General features: G+C 39.8%; 1 long non-coding RNA gene across 1 annotated transcript in view; it reads right to left on the bottom strand.

Moving 5' to 3' along the window:
• The window catches only part of LOC116090220, a 48,780-nt gene that overhangs the window by 36,993 nt on the left and 3,388 nt on the right, over positions 1–8,399 (bottom strand). The window contains exon 2 of the long non-coding RNA XR_004118612.1: positions 7,109–7,291. This is a non-coding gene — a long non-coding RNA (uncharacterized LOC116090220). The remainder of the gene's footprint in view (positions 1–7,108; positions 7,292–8,399) is intronic.

The raw sequence follows: 8,399 nt of genomic DNA on the forward strand, positions 1-8,399 counted from the left end.
GGCTTGTTAAATCACCTGGGAGTGTGGCTTTCTCTATGAGTTGTGGGACTGGCTACAGAGCTTGTGCCCAAGGTCTGCTCAGAACACTAACCTAGACAGACCGGAAGGAACCTGAGTCATTGGGCTGGTGGAGTTCCCATGTGCCTGGTCCCGCTGGTCCCAGTTACTCCCAGTGTTGGGACAGATGTTGGTTCCTGCTTATGTCTGATCCTGAGTGTGTCAGAGCACCTGGGAGTGGAACTTCCTCTGGGTGTTGTGGGACTGGCTGCAGAGTTTGAGCCCAAGGTCTCTGATCCTGGGTGTGTCAGAGCACCTGGGAGTGGAGCTTCCTCTGGGTGTTGTGGGACTGGCTGTGGAGCTTGCGCCCAAGGTCTGCTCTGGACCCCAGCCTAGGCAGCCCGGAAGGAACCAGAGTCACTGGGCTAGTGAAGTTCCTGTGTGCCTGGTCCCGCTGGTCTTATTTGTTTTTTTTTAACAAAAATGTCAAGTAGACAAACCTTGATTTATTACTGTTTTTTAGTAGATTTTAATCACAGTTTAAAGATTTTTTTTTTTCTGCTGAGGAAATAGAGTATTATTTGACTAATGCCATAATAAGATCAAGAAATAAATAATATGCACATTTCATGTTGAAATATTATAGTGATATATAATACATTTATATTGTTATGGCAGAAATAAGATATTGACATTGATACTTTATATCACTATATTATTTGTGTTATTCTTTAAAGCAATACTAAATCCATTTAACAATGTAAAAAATGTGTGGGTTTGAAGCTTAGAGTTGCATTCACACAGGCTGAGTACTCCTTGTCCAAAATGCTCATAACTAGAAGTGTTTTTGATTTTTTTTCAGATTTTGAAATATTCATTTATGTGTTCCTATATAGTTATAATATATAATATAAACTTATAATAATATATTATGAACCTGGGACATAGGTCAAAACACAAAATGCACTTATGTTTCATGTATATTTTAAGCAAATAGCCTGAAAATAATCTCACATGCTTTTCAAATTAACTTGTGTGTGCATGTTTACTTATGTGTGGTGCAGGTGTAGAGGTCAGAGGGCAGCCTGTTGGAGCGACTTCTTTCTTTCTGTCACGTAGGTTCCAGAGGTTGAACTCAGGTCATCAGGTTTGACAGCAAGAATTTTTACCCACTGAGCGAATATGCCAGCAGCCCATTATGATATTTTTAGTGTGCCTGTATTTTTGAAATCTATTCTTCCCTCATGCATTTCATCTGACCACAGTCTCTCCTCCTTCCACTACCCCAAGTTACTCATACATACTTTCTCCTCCCCCAGATCCACTACTCTTCCATTTCCCTTCAGAAAAGAGCAGTCCTCCCAGGCATATCAACTGAACACAGCATAAGTTACAATAAGAATAGCCACAAACTCTCATATCAAGATATGCCTGCATTTTTATTATGTTGTTATGTGAGATATGAAGGATTTTACAATTGTCATGTCAATGCTAAAACTTTGGATTTTAGAGGATTTTTAATTTTGAAGTCTTATATCAGGGGTGTTCAGCCTGTTCACAATTGAGTAATATGAACTATTTAAAATCCAACCCCCACATTCCTGTGTAACTACTGTAAACATTATACCACCTTATGAGTATACCTCTGGACCACAGATCAGAGCAAGAAAGGAAGCAAGAAAATGGACAATGCTTCTAAGGCACTTCACCATAACAAATCTGCTCATTCATGCTAATTAAGAGGAAGGGTTTGACAAGTTCACATCTTTGTGTTTTCACTCATCTAGGTGTTTCCACTGTTTAAATTATCACCTGGATTCTAAGTAGTATGTGTCATTAGTATCCAGAGTGACTCAACCCACGCACCTTTTTGTCATTTGAACAACTGAAATTTTTCTCTCTTTCTGAATTTAAATACATAGTGGAATAGGTGCACGCACACACACACACACACACACACACACACAAACACACACACACACACACTGTTTTTGTTTTGAGGACATCAAGCAGATTTGGAGAATACTTTTCTGAGGTTGAATGATGTTACTCAAGAAAATAAGTGTTTAAAGTTACTAAATGACAGAAGCATTCGTGTTCTCAAATCTATTTTGTGTGTGATGTAAGAGATCCTTTAGAGCACAGGCCCTGGGCAGGAATCCTCCTTCCCAGCCAGAGCTGTACCTGTTGTAACAATGCTGAGATTCACTGCACAGAGGGGCAGGTGTTTTATATGCATTATGCGGGAGAGACTTACCAGCGTTTTCCCTAGATTAACTAATTACCAGTTTTTCATGATTAAAGAAATATGAGAAAAGAGAGACAGAGATGTCTCCATGGTTAAGGGCACATTCGGTCTTTGCCGAGGAAGGCAGCTTGGTTCCTAACACCCATATCTGACAGTTCATAACTGCCTATAACTTCAGCTCCTGACGATCCAACTCCTCTGGCTTTCTCAGGCACCCGCAGTCACATGCACATACCCACACACAAACAAGATATACATTTTTTTAGATATTTTCTTTATTTATATGCCATATGATATCTCCTTTCCCAGTTTCCCTTACGAAAAAATAAATAAATAAATAAAAACAAAACTAAAACAAACAAACAAAAACCCTGTTCCCTCCTCCTATACTCAATAAAACTCTTAAAAAAGAAATGTGAAAGAGTAGTTTCTGTTTAATATATATAATATTCTCAAGTGTAGATATAAGCATTTTATGTACATTATGGTAATTTGCCCCAAAATAATGGACAAAGGCAGGTAAGATGTCTCAGAGGGTCAGGGCTCTTGCCACCAAGCTTGACAATCTGAGTTCAGTCCTCAGGACCTATAAAGTGAAAGGGGAAAACTGAATCCTGTGTACAAACATGCATGCATACATACATGCACAAACACACACATGTTGCAAAATATTCTATCAGTAATATTTCTGTTCCCTTTTTCTTGCTTCAGGTCACAAAGCTAAGGAGTGGTGTCCAAAGTGAACCTAGAGCCATCAAATGAAGGATGTTCTCAGGAAGGCTCTTTTTATTTCATAATTTCTTCCATTCTTATTTTGATTTGTTTTTTACATTTTTAATTTAAATGTAAAAAATATAAACATTGTATGTTTATGGTTCTATGTGATATACATGTACTAGAATATGATGCTCAGATCAAGGTGGCACATTTCTTCTAACACTTTGTTCTTTTATGATCAAATTCTTCAAAAGCCATTTGTCTAGCTTTTTGGGGAATGCTTTTGTGCATACTTTTAACAGTGTTTGTTCTAATTTGCAATAGTACATCAGGACACTCCTAGCTTGGAACCCAGTGACGGAACCTCTCCTCATCTCTCCCTGCTCTCTGCTCTCGCCAACCACCCATGGCCGCCACTCCATTCCAACTTCTATGAGATCAACTTCTTTATATGTTACACATGAGTAAGATGGTCTAAAGATTTTTTGAATTTATGTAAAGAACAATGTGTTCAAGCAGTAAGGAGCACTCCTGGGCATTATGAGACTGTTTACATGGGGGAGAAAAAGCCATAAACAATGGAAAAGGGAGAGTTGTTAAACTTGAAAGAAAACAAAAGAAGAGAAAGAGTGCGATCTGTCTTGGATTGATTGAATGCCAATGAGTCAAGGCATTAGGAGGTAACAAATGTTAAGGTTGGCTACGGGAAGAAAAATGCAAAATGGGAAGAAAAATTTACATGCTTGTTAACAGAATTTTGGGGAAGTGTCTCTCTGGTAACCTCACTTTTCCTAGTCAACAAGGAAATGAGCTCGTTTGCTGGTTAACAAGGGTGTAGGTTGTGAAGTCTACATTTTAAAGATGAGGATAGAGGAAGTCTGAGCTGTTCATTGTATAAAGATGACAGAAGAGCACTGAGGGCCTCGGAGAGCTGACTACGGTTTGGCACATGTGATGTGGCTGTGCGGTTTCCTCCAGCAGCACCTGAAATGCTGTGTAGGCAGGGCAGACAGATAGCTGGGTGGGGCTCTGAAAGGCCGTTGTGTGTGGGAGAAAACAATCACCAAACCCAGACACTATTGTGGATGCCAGCAAGTGCTGGCTGATTAGGAGCCTGATATAGCTGTCTCCTGAGAGGCTCTGACAGTGCCTGACTAATACAGAAGTAGAGGCTCACAGCCATCCTTTGTACTGAGCACAGGGTCCCCAATGAAGGAGCTAGAGAAAGGACCCAAGGAGCTGAAGGGGTTTGTAGCCCCTTAGGAGGAACAATAATATGAACTAACTAGTACCCTCAGAGCTCCTAGGGACTAAACCACCAACCAAAGAGTGCACATGGTGGGACTCATGGTTCCATCAGCATATGTAACAGAGGAAGGCCTAGTTGGTCATCAATGGGAGGAGAGGCCCTTGGTCCTGTGAAGACTTGATGCCCCAGTGTAGGGGAATACCAGGACCAGGAAGCAGGAGAGGGTGGGTTGGTGAGCAGGGAGAGGGGAGAGGGATTAGGTTTTTTTTTTTCCCAGAGGAGAAACTGGGAAAGGGGATATCATTTGAAATGTTAATAAAGAAAACATCTAATAAAAATAAATAAATAAAAGAAATACTCTGATAAGACAGAGGATAAAGTGGTTACCCATAAGGTGTAGACTCCATTGGGAGGAAAGAGAACGGGGACATTTAAAGGTGAGGAAATGAAGAAGGCCTGGGAATGTGGTTGAGACACGATGTGTGCTGCATAGTGCTGCAGGACAGTTTAACTATGATCGGAGAGAAATTAAACATTACAGACTTTAACATAAGCTTCATGAGGTAGAGGTAGGTCAGGTATCATATTGGGAAAAGAAGTTACCTCTGAAAATGAGAAAATAGACCAAGGAATCAAGCAAATGGATTATACCATACTTGGCTTCCATAGTAAGATGTCACACAGTGGCTCGTTTAAACAATAGAAACGTGTTTTCTCATACATGCCAACAGGCTTGACTTGAGGCTAATGTCCTTAACTTATAGGAGGTCATATTCTTTTGTGCCTTCTCATGGTCTTTCCTCTGTGAGTGCGTGTGTCTGCTCTTTCAGTGAATCTCATCACATTCAATATTCAGTTAATAGAAAACCCACAATAACTTCACTTAGCTTTAATTAGCTTTAGAAGGTCCTACCTAAAACTAACCCCCAGTCTGAGTTGTTAGGTCGTAGGCTAAGTCCCCGATAAGGTGGGACTTCAGCATACGGATTTGGGGGTATACAATTCAACCAACAGTTAGAAGGCCTTCCAGATAGTCACCAGAGCGATGTTAGCATACAGGGCAGAGATAAGGAAGCTGAATAAGGTCCTTCCAGAAAGAAAGTAATTAACCAACTTCCTACTGTTTCATTAAAGCAGTGGATCCTTTCATTCCATTTAATATTCCAAACCATTTTCATCTCCCAAAGTTTGGAGTATTTTTGTTTTTGTTTTCATAGATCCACAGTGTTTTTGGCATAATGTTAATTTTTGTCTTTTACTAGCTTTGATTTTAACACACCCTGTCCCTTCAGGTATGATTTCTCATTGACCGTGCAGCAGCTGGTGAGGTGAAGGGCTCCTGGCCATGTCCTATGTCTGAAATATTCATCTTAAGTAATAGTGCAAGAAGGGAGGACCCACCCTTACCCTACAGCTGGGTTCTCTGACACACCGAACACAGAGAAGTTACAAAACAAGCTACAACATACTCTGCTAGAAATTTCCCCTTTTCTGCCCCTCTTTGTCATAATAAAAAGTATCTACCACTTATCAAATAGAACACTGAACTAGTAATTATGCTTTGTACTCTGTATCCATTGCTTTGTGTAATGCTAATAGTAACCCTGAATAATGAAACGACTGGAGTATCTGCTCAGAGTCTAAGTGCCAAAGTCAGTCTGACTATAGATGAGTGTTTCAACCATGGAGATAGATAGAATGTGCCCAGAGACGATGCTCGGTTGCCAGTCTCACTTCCTTCCAGAGTGCTTGTGACTTGATGTAGAAAATACAAGAGAAGGAGCACAGTGTGTCTCAGCAAACACTTCTATTTCCAGATACTGTAAATCCAGGACCCATTTCAGCAGGGAGTTCATAAAGGAAGGCAGGGCTTTCTACTTCTTCCAGGTCTGAGAGCAGCCCACCCTTCCTACTTCAAGAGGCAGAGGTCAGTCAGGCTGAGAGCAGTTTCTTCAATCAGCATCTACTTGGCTGTGGAAATGGGTGATTTCCTCATAAGTTCTAGCATCAGATCATCTGTTAGGTTTTCTTTTTAATACATAATAGTGTAAGGTTTTGCCCTTGACAGTATATTACGAAGATTACAGTGAGAATTTGTGAACACTGAAAGAGGAGCTGTTAACTCCACACCGCTAAGTCATATGATACCCCCACCCCACTTGCTTTGATACCACGTTACTGGGGCCAGCAAGATGGCTCAGTAGATAAAATCACTTGCCACACAGGCTGGTGACCAGAGTTTAGTTCTCCAAACAGACAGTAACAGCTCCCTAAAGTGTCTTCTGACCTCTACATGCACACCACAGCAAAGAATTATACACACACACACACACACACACATACACACACACACACAGAGAGAGAGAGAGAGAGAGAGAGAGAGAGAGACAGACAGACAGACAGACAGACAGACAGACAGAGAGATGAGACGAGACAAAGCAAACACCTTTTATTATATTCCCCATCATCTCAGGAAACCATTGGTGCCTTTGACAGTGTGATGCTTGACAAAGTTGAGATGGTTCCAGGAGGGATATTAATGTTGAATTATACTGAGAATCCACCTACACATTTATTAAGTAGGCTTTTCCTCTTTGCAGATAATTTGGGCCTCGAAGCTTGGAAGCATTCTGGCAGAACACAAAAGATAATTCTTTGCTATAGAAATCTGCTTGTGTCACCTACATTCTGCTCAGTGTGGGTTTAATAACCAAAATTCATAAAGCACAAAAGATTCACTGTGAAAGATGACAAACTCCAACTCCACATTTACTTTCCTGCAATTTCTAAAAGCCATTCTCTCTTTGTAAAGATAGAAAAATGACTCTGTAACCCAAAATACTTTCATTTTACCTATTGTTCCTCCAAATGAACTCCAGCTGCTCAGAAAAACCTACCACAAATCAGCCACAGGCGTCAGCAGCTTCCTTTGCTGTTCACAAGGAGACGCTCAGGCTGTGGGGAACCTCTTCTCCTTGCGCACATCTTACGGGCACATACAATGTGCACTTGATCTCTAAGGCATATGGAGGCTTTCTTCTAGATCTGCTATTCCCAATCAACTATTATGGCTATTTATCCTGAAAAAAATAAAAATTATGTACATATAAATTAATAAATATATAACAAAAATTAACAAAAAAGCAGGAAATTTTTATTTGCCTTTTAAATCCTTAGTATTTTGACACATTTCACTGCTAAATAAAACTGTTTTTAATTTAAGCTAAGAAAACTAATTGGTAGCAGATACTAAAAGTTCTTGTAAGTTGTTCCAAGTGTTAGTTCTGGGAATAGCGTTTTTATAGTTTTCATATTGATTTGCCTTTGAGACAAACTGCAACAAGAAAGCAGGTGATAAGCCTTTGTTAGTGCCTCTGGGAGAAAATGCTGTAGCTACAGACTACTGTTGATAAACAGATTTTGAATTAATTAGTTCTGCATAATTATGTGAGACATCAACTCTCTAAAACCAAATGCAACTGGTCTTATACTGTCTTATAAAAAAGAAGAGAAAGGGGGTGTCTTAAAACTGCTTTGCTTAAGAAAACTTTAAAGCCTGGATTTAATAGTATGAAAGCAGTGATTGATATTTTTAAATGACAAATTTAATTAAGATATTGCATCATCATTAGAATTATACCACGGGACACAAAGATTTGCTTTGTATGAATTGCTACATTCATACAGAATGTATGACAGATTTGGGGCTGTAGCATGCTAATCTCCTGCCAAAGTGACATCCTGAGAAAACTGCCGGATACTAAAAGGGTATAGATTTTAGTGTGATACTTTTGAGAATGTTGAGCCAGCCCAGGTAGCACATGGCTGTAATGTCAGCTATTTAGGTACCAGAAGTGCCAAGGACAGGCCTTAGCTCAGAGAAGGGATGTTTGAGAGCTGCCAAACCAACAACTCAAAGTCAAACCATGGATTACAAGCTGAAGGCCTATATTCTGCTCAAGACAGTTTTCCAAATTTCTCCATCTCTTTCTGTGTTCTGCTTGAGACAGATTTCTCTTGCTACTCTAAAAACTCTCTGGATAGCTCATCTCTTGCAGCTCAAAAGCCCAGTTTTTAATTTACATATCAATTCAGGCATTACCCCAGGTTCCCTTTTGATTATCCCATGGATCAATATCCCAAAATCCTAGCCATTTGATTCTTGGGAAAAGACAGAAAACATCCTTT

The sequence above is a fragment of the Mastomys coucha genome, unplaced genomic scaffold (genome assembly GCF_008632895.1).
Source record: "Mastomys coucha isolate ucsf_1 unplaced genomic scaffold, UCSF_Mcou_1 pScaffold15, whole genome shotgun sequence".
NCBI classification, from domain to species: Eukaryota; Metazoa; Chordata; class Mammalia; order Rodentia; family Muridae; genus Mastomys; species Mastomys coucha.